Below are 13,815 nucleotides of genomic sequence, written 5' to 3'. Positions count from 1 at the left end.
CATCTTCACCATAAATCAAATTTGAAAATCAAACATATATCCTTCATCCATTAAAAAATCAGAATCTCATTCAACCAATCAACATAATCACTCAACTGAAAATCACAATGCTCCATCTACAACTTATCATCACCATCATCCATGAAATCATCCTCATAAATGAAAATTGGATCAGCAACAACATCCAAATCACAAATTGGATCATCAATAATATATGAACTTAGATTCATAATAGTAGCAACATATAAATCGATAACAACAAAAGTATATATATTCAATTCTCCAACAACATATAGTTCAACAACATCATCAAAATCCACATCAATAACAACATTTATATCCATAAGAATCTCAATAATAACATATAAGTTCAGATCCATATCAACAACAACAACATAATGTAAATACACATTAATAACATCTTTGAAACTCTCAACCATATTACGAACAACTAAATTCATCTTCTTATGACAAGAAACATCCAAATCAATAACAAAATGAAAATATAACTTTAGATCAGCAACACCAGCAACATATAAGTCCTCAATCACATCCATTTCAACATTAAAATCATCTCGAATAATAGAAACATCCAAATCCTTACCAACATAATTGAAACTCTTCTCTTTAGTGATTTCATTGTGCACAACAAGATGCCCTATGATTTCCATGTTAGATCTATCCATCTACTCATGAAAACAAAAATAGACTTCATCCATTTCATAAAAATAATCATGTACTTCCATAATATATATATTTTCTCTTCATAATCTCTTTATTTCTAATTCTTGGATGCCAACTCAAATGATACTCTTCCATCTCATCAATCCTTTCATGTAAATCATCCCAAAAAGAATCATATTCAGCTCTCAACACCATCAAGATGTCTTCCATGATTTTGCACTAACTCAATAGCTTCTACCGCAACTACAAGTTTCCTCAACATGTCAAATAATTCTAGATCAGAATTTTTCCCTCCTCAAACCATCTTTATACAAAAAATGATTGAATGATGAGTCCTCCTCTACAGATGTAGGCCAAATTTATAGTTCTGCAACCCTACACCAAATTACCAACTAGATAGGACTTCTAAAATCAAATCCCTTCTCTGGTAAACTTCTCTCAACCAAGGTCCTAGTACAAACTACCTCACATTTTGACAATCTACTTTCACACTCAGGAACGACTGAGCTATGATACAAATTGATGCAAGTGGTCTAGTGTACCCCAAAATGAGATGATCTAGAAACCATTAAACAAACATACAATGGAAAATGAACAAGAGGAACAGGTTCAAATCCAAAGAGACAATATTTCATATATTCAAATCAAGAAGTTTACATCCCACATTCTTGACTATATGACCTTCTTATTTATAGGCATTACAAAGAAGAATGCATCTTTCAAAGAAGAATAGATCTCCAAACTCAAATACAAGATTCTATCTTCAAGCTACTTCATGCTCAAAAATTATTATTAAGACTCTACCCAAGATCCCCATAAATACTTGTATGGCCACAAGTTAGCCTACTACAAATTACTAACTAAAAAAACCCTTACATTAATTGCATAACCAAGCCCCAAATCAACTCTCAACAAATATTAATCATGAAATTAAATATGTGTGAGGTCAGCCCAAATTGGAACCAAACACAAAAAACAAATACTAGCACTCAACACATACAGGATCAGTTGGCACCAATAGGAATAATTGGCACATACTAGATAACTTGGTGCACATAGAAGAACTTGGCACACACTCAAGAACTTGACACACACTATAGAACTTGACATACATTGAAGAGTGAAATGGGATAACACACTAATCAGTATGTTAACATGTTGTCAGTAAACTTAAACTTGACAATGACTAAAAATTTACTAGCACTTGATAATTGTTGTAATTGGTAGCAACCAATAGAATTAGTGGGATAACACGATGGCTAGGATGCTCCTACACTGAGCTACTGGGGTAAATAGAAAACAACCTAGATGCTCCTTCATCATCTACTTACCTAGTTTGATGCTAGCAAAATCTAGGCACATTTTTTAGGGTATTGTTAGTTCATGTTTTCCAAAGTCATCTTGTTTACTCTCTTCTTTTGGATTACTTGTGTCTTTGTCCTTTTAGTTCAAACCATTGGTTTTGTCAATTTCTTAAACCCAAAAATGAAGTTGTGTTTGTATTCATATATTTATTTGACTTTTTTTTTGAACAAATCTTCCCCCCTCAAGCTAATTTGTTGACCAAGTCCTCCCTTATAGCCAACTTGAATCAAATGTGTTTTATTTCAAAGCATCATTTTTCTACAGTTTGGAAGGTGCCTCAGTACAATGGACAAGTTCCTTGTACTCCTTGAACCTTTTGTACCATGTTCAAAGGGCACTAAACTATGTTGAACCTCTTGTACCAAAGGAACTAGTTCATCGGTTCAATACTTCTTGCATTTCATCAGAGCAACTTTCCTTGGAAGACCCACTTGACATGTTGCACAACTACATGGCACATGAGACACACAAAAGCTAGTTGCCTCATTATGATTAACATGGTTTGTGGGTGGGGTTATGATTTGAAAGGCAAGTACAGTCAATTAATGACCAAGTGAAATTGTCATTAATAAATGCATTGAACTTTTGATTAAAGGTGTGAAAGAAAAGATTTGGCATGTGTAAAGAGGGATAATCATTTAAAGTACTTGGATCCTAATTTAATTCTAGTACCCTTTGCACCCTGTCATCTTTCCTTCATGGCATGTAAAAAATCACTTCCATCCTCTATGTAATTAATGGTAATGTCCTTCTTTGCAAAATGCATTTAAAGGGAAATTTTCATTTTTAAAAGAAAGGTTTCAAGTTTCATTTTTTGGTCAAAACAAATAGTCATAGGAGAGAAATGGAGAAAACCAACCTTCTTTCATAATTAAAATAGTCATCTTCTTTTAGGCAATTCTTTCATCTTTTGGTTATTTCTTCCTGTTCCCATGGGGTAAGTCATATTTATGGTTGTCTCCTTGCTTTGCATTCAAATATAGAGCTCCTAGAAATCATGAATTCTACATTACATATATTTGGGAACACCTGTAGTTTATAATATAGTTCCCCCATTATAGCTGATATTAACTTATTAGGGGTTGATTTGGGAAGAATTTCATAAAGATTTTGCCAAAGGCTAGCCTGACCTTTTTCCACTAAGGTGGTATACATGAACCTTTTAATGGCTTCCACTTTCAATCTAGCTTACCCATGTCTAAAGCTAATTTAAGAATGCATACACATGTACAATGTGTCCAAAGGCCATATACTGAAAAAGGATCAAAGTGTCTTGTTGCATATCAGTAGAGAGACTATGTCTAGTTTATTTCACTTGGAAGAGTAACCATTTTCTTATCTCATCCCAACCTTTTATTAGGCTAGGTTTGCTGAGAAAGTCAATGATTATAGAAATGTAATAGCAAAATGTTGGGCAAAAGCTTTCTATAATGGTTGTTTGAGATTACCCAAAACCTTGAAGAAAAGCCTGATGACTGTTGAGGTTTAGGACATATTGGTTCTCTTGCACATAATTTGTAGTTCCCCTGATGTTTTTGTTCACAAGAATTGGATGCACTTTTTATGTTCAAATTTTGTTAGAAGGTTTGCAATTTTTAGATTGGGTGGAACTAATTGCTAGTTCCCTCAAAGACCAGTTGAAAGGTGCCCTAAATTTGAAGAAAGATTTTTTCATGTCAACTTACTTAATTTATATGTTAGCTACCACTCAAGATTTGCAACAATTGCCACATGAAGCCTGGACTAAGGAGATCATGATATATAGTTATTGCCCCCTATTGCATAAAGATAAAGCCTAAAATTATTTTAAGAAGGTTCATGATGTCTTCTCTAGAAAATTGTGTTTTGAAATGAAAAATTCCTTGTAGTATAGAGTTTCACCTGAGACCCAAAGACTTATCCAATCTTTTGGTAGCCTATATGTTCAAATCCAAAGGTTTACATATCTAAGAATGGGAGGTTTTGATGAAGAACTTATGCATCTTCCTAGGTTTTCCTTTGATTGTTTCATTTTAGTAGAAGTAGCACAATAATTAATTTCTATGATAAATAAATTCTCAGTGGAGGAAGCCTTTGATATTGTTTTCCTACTTAAATTGGGAAAGGTAACATGTAGAAGCATGGAAACTACCAAATGTATAAGTTTTGATCTAGTTAAATTTTATTTTGGTATGTATCAAGCTAGAATAAACTTTGATAGCAAAGGCATCATCCATAGCTTGTTTGATAGCTAGGTTAAAAGTACGCATGTCCCTACTATGGAGGATTTTTGGAAAGATTGTACTAATGAACTAGAAGTAAAAAGGAGATATTTATCTGAGTTTATCATTTCTTAAATTATCCTATTTTAATTAAAGTTGGGAATAGATATCACAGATATAAAAGATGATGGAATAGACATTCAAACCTCTTTGGAAATTGAACCTATAAATCTTCCCATAAATTGAGATTCTAAGGAAGAAGATGGTTTCCTTGAAATAATAGCTAATGTGTTTAAAAGGAAAAAATCTTGGTTGAAATTGAAAAAGGAAACCCATGCTATTGTTAGGGCTAATTTTATATCTAATACTAGTCTCCCCATTGCAGGTAGCAGAAGGTCCTCCAAATTTTTTGAGAAAAAGGCTTACAATCCTCCCCTTGTGCAGAAAACTCTTTCCAACAGTAGAGCTAAAATGTCATCTCTAGTAATCCCTCACCAAGTTATTTAGGTTGATAGTGAGCAAGCCAAAGACCAAACTAGAGAACTCACTGATAATGGCCAAAGAGTTTAGATAACCGTGGTTTGATCTCATCCAAGGGTACAGGCTATAACTCCTTCAAAAGTGGTTGTTAGATCACAACAAAATGCTACAACTCCAATCTATCTTGTGGCCTTGGTAAATAGGAAAAGGGATTTGGTTCCAATTTCTTTTCTTGTAGATGATATTGTAAGAAAGTACACTAACAAGGCTCCCAAACCCAAAAGGACCAAAAGCACTACAAGGATATCTTTTGATAGTACAACTGGGAGGAGCATCACTAAAGTGGCTACTTATAACCATAAGGAGGGAGTAGAAAAATTGGATTTGAGAAATTTACAAATTATATGCACTAACCTAGGGGTAATGAACCATGAAATAAAGGAGCACTAGGTAGAAGCCTCCACTAAACAAATTGTGTTGCAATCACAAAAAGATGGGATCAAGAAGAAAAGGCCAAAAGCTAAAAATAATGTGATGGAAGAGTACATAAACTCCTAAAAAGAACAAATCTATGTTCCTAGCAATCAATCACAAGGTGTCGTCGATTCCAATGCTCCCAAAAATTAGCAACTACTAGAAGATATAAATAGGGGGAAATGATGATTTTCATAGTTTCTAGTTAGATAAGCTTGGTAACAAATCAAGTTGCCAAATTTATGAAAAATTTGCATGTGGTTGTTTTCCTAGCAAGGGCTTCTTTGAGTGAATCCCGTGCTCAATCTGGGACATAGAAAAATGAAGTTGAAAAACTAATAGCCATGGTGTCTCAGCTAGTGGAAGTAGAAGAATTTGGGCCAAAAAAGTTCCTTCAAGAGAACCCACTACAACATGTAGATGCAAATTTAATTCAAGTTCTAATGAAAAATATTTCTTGGAGGATGTCAAACTATACATTTGCTATTTCAAGGAAAAAATAGACCTCACTTCATTCAACTTCTCTAGAGTTGCAAAAAGTGAAGTGATGGCAGAAACCTAGCGACTACCAAGCTACCTATACACAGTGAAAAAAATGAAGCTAGATAGAGACATCTAAATAAATTAGCTTTAGAGCATCAAGAATCCAAACATGATGTCCATGATTGAGTTCACAAATGTATTTAGAACATGGAAGCTGGTGTGTGGGCAAAGAGATGTTGAAGATGTTGACAAGGAGGAGGAAGAGGAGGAAACCACTTGACCAATCAACAATTATTTTATGTTTTCTATTAATTTTCTCAAAAACATTTAGTTATGGTTCTTATTAGTTAAACTTTGGGTCTATGTATCTGATTCCAATGTAGGTTTTCATAACTACTTCTAACTATCTAAGAATTGGGTTTTTAGGCAGATTCTTAGACAACATATTATTTAATCTTAAGACTCAGTAGTATTAAGGGTTTGCAATTTTTTGATGGATATCAAGCTATGACCAATTTTCTCAAATTTATAAGTTGTATGCTTTGAAATATTTCATTATTCACTTAGTATTGAACTAATATTGAATTATTCAATGTTTCCTCATGTGCTAGATGTTTCTTACCTCATGGTGCTTTTCCCTCAAGTTTTCTTAATTTCTAGAATGTGGTTGATAGAGAAACTGTGCATTCTCTTTCTTGTGTGTATTCATCTTTATGTTATCTTTATTATTTAGATTGTTCACCCTATCCAAGAATAGAAGGGAAGCCTTATTACTTTTAGGTTAAAAGTAATCTTATTTTAAAATAGGTCATAAATGAAAATTCAATAAGAGATATGAAATTTACTAAAATTTAGAGAGCAATTGTGAATGTTGAAATTCCTCGACTATTGGGAAGTTGTATTTGTCTTATTTACTATTTTTCTGTGAATTAAAAGAAAAATCTATTCACCAATATGTCTTCATTCCTACCTCACAATTTTAGCAACTAGAGAGTCTTTGTCGGCTTAGAATATGTCTGCAAATAATAAGCAATCAAATTTGAATGTTAGATGTGATGATTAATATCCTAGATTTGATGTGCTATAGAAAATAACATATGCATCACATAAAGATGTAAACATGCTACAAGAATAAACAAATAGGCTATTTAAAAGTGCAAAAGTGCTACAAAATACTACAAATTCGATGTAAGATAATGCAAATATGCTATAGAAATATTTAAAAGTGTTATAGGACACTTCAAATACATTTAAAAAATAGTCAAGAGCATTAAAAAAATATTTAAAAATATTGCCACATCAGGAAAATTGTAGATCCAGTCTTCATGAGCTTAGGAGTATCTTTGAGAGTTTGTTGTTCTTGTTATAAAGCTTCCCAAATACTATAGAACCTACAAAGAGTCAAATATGCATAAAAAAACTAGACAATAATATAGATCTAAATGAAAAGGAAAAGAGTAGCAAGAAAACTTGAAGAATAGAGAGGCATTAAGGGGAAACACCATGTTGGGCACTAATTTGTGCACAATGGAATCACATATTCATGAGACCTTAGAGAAAAGTTCAAATAGAATGACAATGAACTAATATAGACCCAAGAAATCATTGTCAATTAGAGACTCTACGAACATCCCATGTTTCCCTAACTACAACTACTAACATTGCCTTTAGACTAGCATCTCATTTACAGTTCTAGAAAGGGAGAATTTTATGCATGCAAATCTACAAATGTCTATGCAATATCTATGTGAGAATGCAATGATATATGCATGCAATATGACTAAACAAGTGCTAAATGATATTATATAAATAACATATCAATCATAGAATGACTCTAGAATGAAATGAAATCACTATAATAATAATTCTAACATGCTAACATGATAACTCTAAATATGCCTATACTGTAGATGCATCAAAATTAGGTCCTTTGCTCTTGAATTTTTGTCCTATTTATAGGATTTTAGAAGGGGTTGGGGTAAAAATAAATATTTTAATTTTGACTCTAGGGTAATGGTGAAACTATAAATATCTTATAAGACACCAAGAGAAAGAGTCCAAAAGACTTAATTTGTGATGATAAAAGAGGATTTTCCAATTATTTTAAATGTAAAAGGGAGGACTTTCACTTTTGTGAGGATAAATGGCTTTATTGATTTAATAAATGTTCCATTTATTTTGAGCTTTTGTCTTTAACTTTTTCCTTTTAAAAAAAAATCATTTTAGGATTTTGTGAATTTGGTATATGATTTCTAGGAAAGATTGTGTAAGAATTTTTTCATCAATGTTTTGGATCATACTACATGATCCATCATCAAGATGCCAGAGAGTCTATTAGAAAAAAAATAGCATCATATTTTTTTTCTCATTGACTCTCTAGCATCCTGATGATGGATCATGTAGTATGATCTGAAACGTTGATGAAAAAATTCTTACACAATCTTTCCCAGAAATCATATACCATATTCATGGATTGTGGAAATCTGATAGCTTTAATTTTGTGAATTGTTTTCACTCTTTTTAAAGTTGATTTAGGTTCTTTTTTATTTGATAGGTGATTTGATTGATTAATGACTTGATGTAATGATTGATTTGAATGTCTTTTGTTTTCCCCTGATTTTATCCTTAATTTTGCATCGTTTGATTGAAATTGTATTGTTTTAGTTCTTTTTCCAATTTTTAGGTGTCTACACTCATATCTTAAATATTTTATTTGACCTTTTTATCTTATTCTACAATCTTCGCAAATACTACCTCTTACTTTTCTGAAAATCAAATTCTGATCACACAATAATAGAATTAATATCACAAAAGCATTACAAGAATTCACAATTAAAGCTCTATCTTTTGTAACATATTATTCTATATTATCGGGCTTTATGCCATCATACATGTCCCAAAATAATAAACTTACATTTTTTCACTTATTGTTAACATCTACGACATTGTCCCTAATTAGTTCAGTAATTACTTTGCTAAAAAAAACAATTCCTTTATATAAAATATCCATTTCCTTATTTCTTTCTTGTTCTTTATGTGTATACTTGTAACCACTATATAATAAATAACTCTATAAATTTATAACTCATAATGGTTTGTGTACATAGGTACAAAATCTCGATACTCTATGCAATCACTAGGTAACTATGCACATGCTAAAATGAAATTTGTGAGCTATGCTAACCAAAATATTGTTTGTGCTGATATATATACTCTATGATATATAGAAATTTTTCTAAGACTTTGACCCAAAATTGTAACTTCATAATATGCTAATTTCATATAAGAAATATGTTTCGATAAATGAAAACTCCAAACTATCTATGTAGCCAAATTTCCAAAACTCTCCCTATTTTTCATTGATGGAAACATATGGGAAAATTGGCTATGTCCCAAATACTCAAAGATTCAAAATTTGTGAAGTTCTTCACATGGGCATTACAAACTTTTATATTGTGGATTATTTTGTATTTATACCATCTTTACATCCTTATATCTCCTAATTATATTATAACTCCCCTTTACTCTACTCTACATTATATCTCCTTTATATATACAATATACAATTTTCCATACAAATACTCTCACTTTGACATCAATGAAAAAGGTGTGTCAAAAAATATATACAATTAAAAAAAATTGGTTCTATCCTCTTGTCTTCATTCGAATGAATTATGTAGGAGTTCAATATAATAAAAAAAGTTTCAATTCAAGATTATTGGTCCTTTAGTCCATGCCCCTTTCACTGAATCTGATACTGTAAGAAGTACACATAATCCATCACATGCTAATTTTCAAAGATAGATTCTCTCTCAACAAAGAGAAACTATGCAATGTTTGCTCTATGTTGCTTTCCAATATTGTCCTCTCATCTTGAAATTTTATAAAAAATTTCTTCGGGTGAACTACTTGAGCATCTACATTATTTAGTGAACTGATAACACTTTTCAATTCATCTTCTTTTACCTTGATCTATGTTGTGAAGGTATTCATATGTTCATGTGCTAATTCACATTTCTTATATAGCTCTTTTCCTTCATGTACACACCTTTGTAGTTCCTAGATGCATGTAACCAAGTTAGCTACACAATTTTTCACATTTTTGCATACCTTTCTAAATAGGTTAGCATGATGTTCTTCTTAAGCCAAGACTCTAGCTATTCCTACTAAGGTTTTACAATGATGATCAAATTCTTCAAAAAAATTGGCCACCTCATTGGTATGAATATGAATTAAATACTTCATTTTTCTTGTCATCATCTCAAGAATTTCTTGATTTCTCTTTATCCCTTTACTCTTTTAAATAATTTCACTTGTAGGTAAAAAAATTAATTGACCAAGAATTCAATCTAAGGATCATCTACTACTAATAGTGGGATGGTTCTCATCATGTTTGCAATCAAGGTCTCCAAGAGTGATTTGGATGAGCTACACACTTCTCTTCTTGTATCTTTAATACAAATGACCAACTACCTATCATCATTTTGCCTCTCTACCTCATCTTCTTGCTACATCTAAATTGTTTCTATTTTAGTCTCTATGTAAAGTGATATGTCTCTTGTGCTATTACCTTCCAATCTACTCACAACTCGCTATGGTGGTTGGGAGCTACTACATCTCACCACTCAACTTGGAGGTTAGCCCACCACTTCATAATGGAACCCTTATGGTTCCCCTTCTTGGTACTCTAGAAGTATTTTCCCCTACTTTTGAGTGCCCAATCCTTGATTCCCTAAGAAATGAAGTTGAATGGATGGTCCCAAAGAGAAATATTAGAGGGGGGAATATGGTGGATGTTGGATCAACTTCATGGATACAGAGACCTCTAACTAGGAAAATCCGTCAAAAGGACACAAAAAAGGATATTGCACAAGGAAAAAAATTGAAGGAAACCTAGAACCATAAAAGATGAAGATCATATCCTTGAATGTGAGAAGGTTGAATAGCCCCAGTAGGTAGTATGAAATGAAATAGAAAATCAATGAACTTAACACTGATATGATTCATTTATAGGAAGTGAAAATGAATGTGTATGTCTTTTCAAGAGTGGCTAATTATATTTTCTTAGCTACTCAATACACCTATAGTGTTGCTAATGGAACTTATGGTGGTATTTCTATGATTTGGAATACCAACAAGGCTATTGTGTGGGTATTTCCATCAACACCCATTTTGTTACCACAATTTGACTAGCCAATCTGGCAGCTAGACTTCTTTTAACTTTTATGCCCCTAACACTCATAATGGTAGATATCTATAATGAGGCTATTACTGTGGCTATTTCCATGTGACAAGGAAATTTTTTGTGTATGGGAAACTTTAACATCCCATTGTACCCTTTAGAGAAACAGAGGGGATTGGAGGATTTTTAAGAGAGAATGTATGACTTGGAGGATTTTTTGAGAAGAAATGATCTAATCGATATTGATCTCAAGTGTTCTACTTTTACATGGACTAATAATAGACTAGGGAAAGACTTGATTCAAGTTAGGATGGATAGGGCTCTCATCTCCTTAAGATAGGACATTCTCCAGCACACCTCTCTCGGGTGTATCCAAGGACCATCTCGGATCATTTGATGTTGCTTCTCTCCTAGAATAAAAAGGTTACTAGATGAAGGCTTTTTAGGTATGAGATCATGTGTCACTTGAATAATGAATTTAGAGAATTTATTGCATGATGGTGGAAGGCATAGCCATAATCCATATTTCTATAGAAGTTGACAAAATAAAAGAGGAGGTGGGATCTTGGACAAAATCCTTGTTTTGGATTTTATCCAAGGAAAATAAGACTACTAAATAAAAGATGGAAGCTCTCCAAATGTAACTCGTGTAAAGAAATGCATAGATTGAACATCAGTAGGAGGAGGAGAGGAAGTGTAAGGATGAATGGAAAATCCTCCTAAATAGGGAGGAAGTCTTTTGGAAAAAAAGATCTAGGATCCAATGGTTGAAGGAGGGAGACTAAAAACAAAGTTTTTCATAAATCAGCCTCAAGAAGAAAAAAGAGAAACACTATCAGCAATTTGATGGATGATAATGACCACAAGGTTACTTGAATATAATAGATAGAGGATAAATTCAGTTCCTATTTCTAGGAAATGTACAAACCCTTGACAACCTAGGTTAATAGCAACATACAAAGTGATATCCCAAGGTTGTTTCAATGGGTGATTAATGAACAAATAAATTTGAAGATGATGTACTGTTGGCATTATGATACATTTTTGTCATTAGTTACAACACTTATTGGATTCTGAATGCTTACCGAGCTCTCCCCGAGCATTCCTTTGTAAGCCAAGCTTTACCTAGTTCTCAGTGTTTACCGAGTGATCAAGGTGAACAAAGAAGTCAGTGTTTACCGAGTGATCGAGGTGAACAAAGCAGCCAGTGTTTACCGAGTGTTTGAGGTAAAGAAAGGAATCAGTTTTGACCGAGTGAATATGTACTTAGTATTGACCGAGAACTTTGTGATATCCAAGCTCCTGAGGTTATCAAGGAAATTAATTTTACCAAGCTCAGACGGTTATCAAGGAAACTAACTATCACCGAGTCACAAGGTTCTATCGAGTGTTTCCTTTGATCACCGAGCTACAGTTCAGATAGAAGTGTTCACCGAGTGACATCTCTTTTACCGAGTCTCCAGTGGTTACCGAGTTCAGAACTACTCGAAGTGTTTAGTATGGACCATGCCTTCACTTCTATTGAGTGCATGATGATGCCGAGTAACGCAGTGGACGCCGAGTATCAGAAGGACACCGAGTCAGTTCAGTGAACTCGAGTTTTTACCTTGGGCCGACTTTGTATAGAGATTTGCACTTGTTGTTTTGGCCGACCTTGCATGTATTGTTTATTTGGATGGTATATATATGCAATGTATTGTATCATTCAAATGTAATGGTAATGAATGAAAATGTGAAAGTGTGAAAGAAATACATGTGAGCGAAAGTATGTGTGCTAAGTTGTGAAGGTATTCAGCAAGGTCAAGTTTTGGAGCAGAAAAGTTTTATCTATCACATCAAGGTGAATCAGAGCATAGCGGATCTTATCAGCAATCAGTTGTAATCAGATCCACTGTTTCATTCTAACAGGTGAATCAGTTTTTGTAAATCCTTTAACAAGGTAGACTTAACAGTCTTTTGTAAATCTCCTAACAGAGTGCATACTTTATTGTATGTTTGTAAATCCTCTAACAAGGTCGATCTAGCAATCCTTTGTGCTCCTAACAAGGTAGATCACCAGAAGTGGTCATTGTAAGCCTTAACTGGCCAACTTCATACTGCAGTAATGAAGCTTTGTGGGTTTCATCCCCACCCCAGTTTTACTTTCTATTTGGAAGGTTTCTGGGTCACCAAATCTGTGTGTTCAAGTGTTGCAAATGATTTTGTTTCATGCTTACAGTAGGTTACTTGGATGAATGGTGAATATATCAGTATGCAGTTTTATTGTTTGAAATTTTAAAAGTTACTGATTCACCCCTCCCCTCTCAGTAATTTGTCATATCTTGAATATTTCCAACAATTGGTATCAGAGCAATAAGGTTCTCAAGATAAAAGTTTCACAGCTTGAGCAAAGATCAAGGACAATGGAGATATTCAGACTTGACAAATCTATTGAGAATGAAAAGCTAGATCTGAAAATGGCCATGGCTCAACTCAATGAAGCAAAAGAGCATCTTTCACAATCCTTGAAAAGAAGAAAAGAACTTGCAAGGAAAATGAATGACCATCAGTATGTTGAAGAAAATATTGAAGATCTCTCACCATCAAGTAGTTCAGATGAAGCTGACAAAGCAATCAAAGAACTTTTAGAAAAGAATGGATCTCTGCAGGAAGAAGTAAGAAAGCTCAAAAGGGAACAAGAAATCCAATCCATCAGGCTATGTGAAATCTTGGAGCAAAGGAACAAGGCAGCTGAAGACTTAGAGGTAAGGAATAATCAATCCTCTCAGCTTGAAAATCTTGTAACTCAATTATCTAATGCAAATGAAGAAATTATGAATCTAAGATCTGAGCATGAGAATTTGAGAAATGACTTAATTACTGAAAGGCAAATCAATGCAAGCTTACAAAGTGATCTAATCTCTGAAAAAAAAGTCAATGAGAGAATGGTAAAATCTCAAAAGGACA

The sequence above is a fragment of the Cupressus sempervirens genome, chromosome 9 (genome assembly GCF_028749045.1).
Source record: "Cupressus sempervirens isolate cs-2001-9-10 chromosome 9, ASM2874904v1, whole genome shotgun sequence".
NCBI lineage: Eukaryota > Viridiplantae > Streptophyta > Pinopsida > Cupressales > Cupressaceae > Cupressus > Cupressus sempervirens.
Note: the sequence above shows the minus strand (reverse complement) of the source record.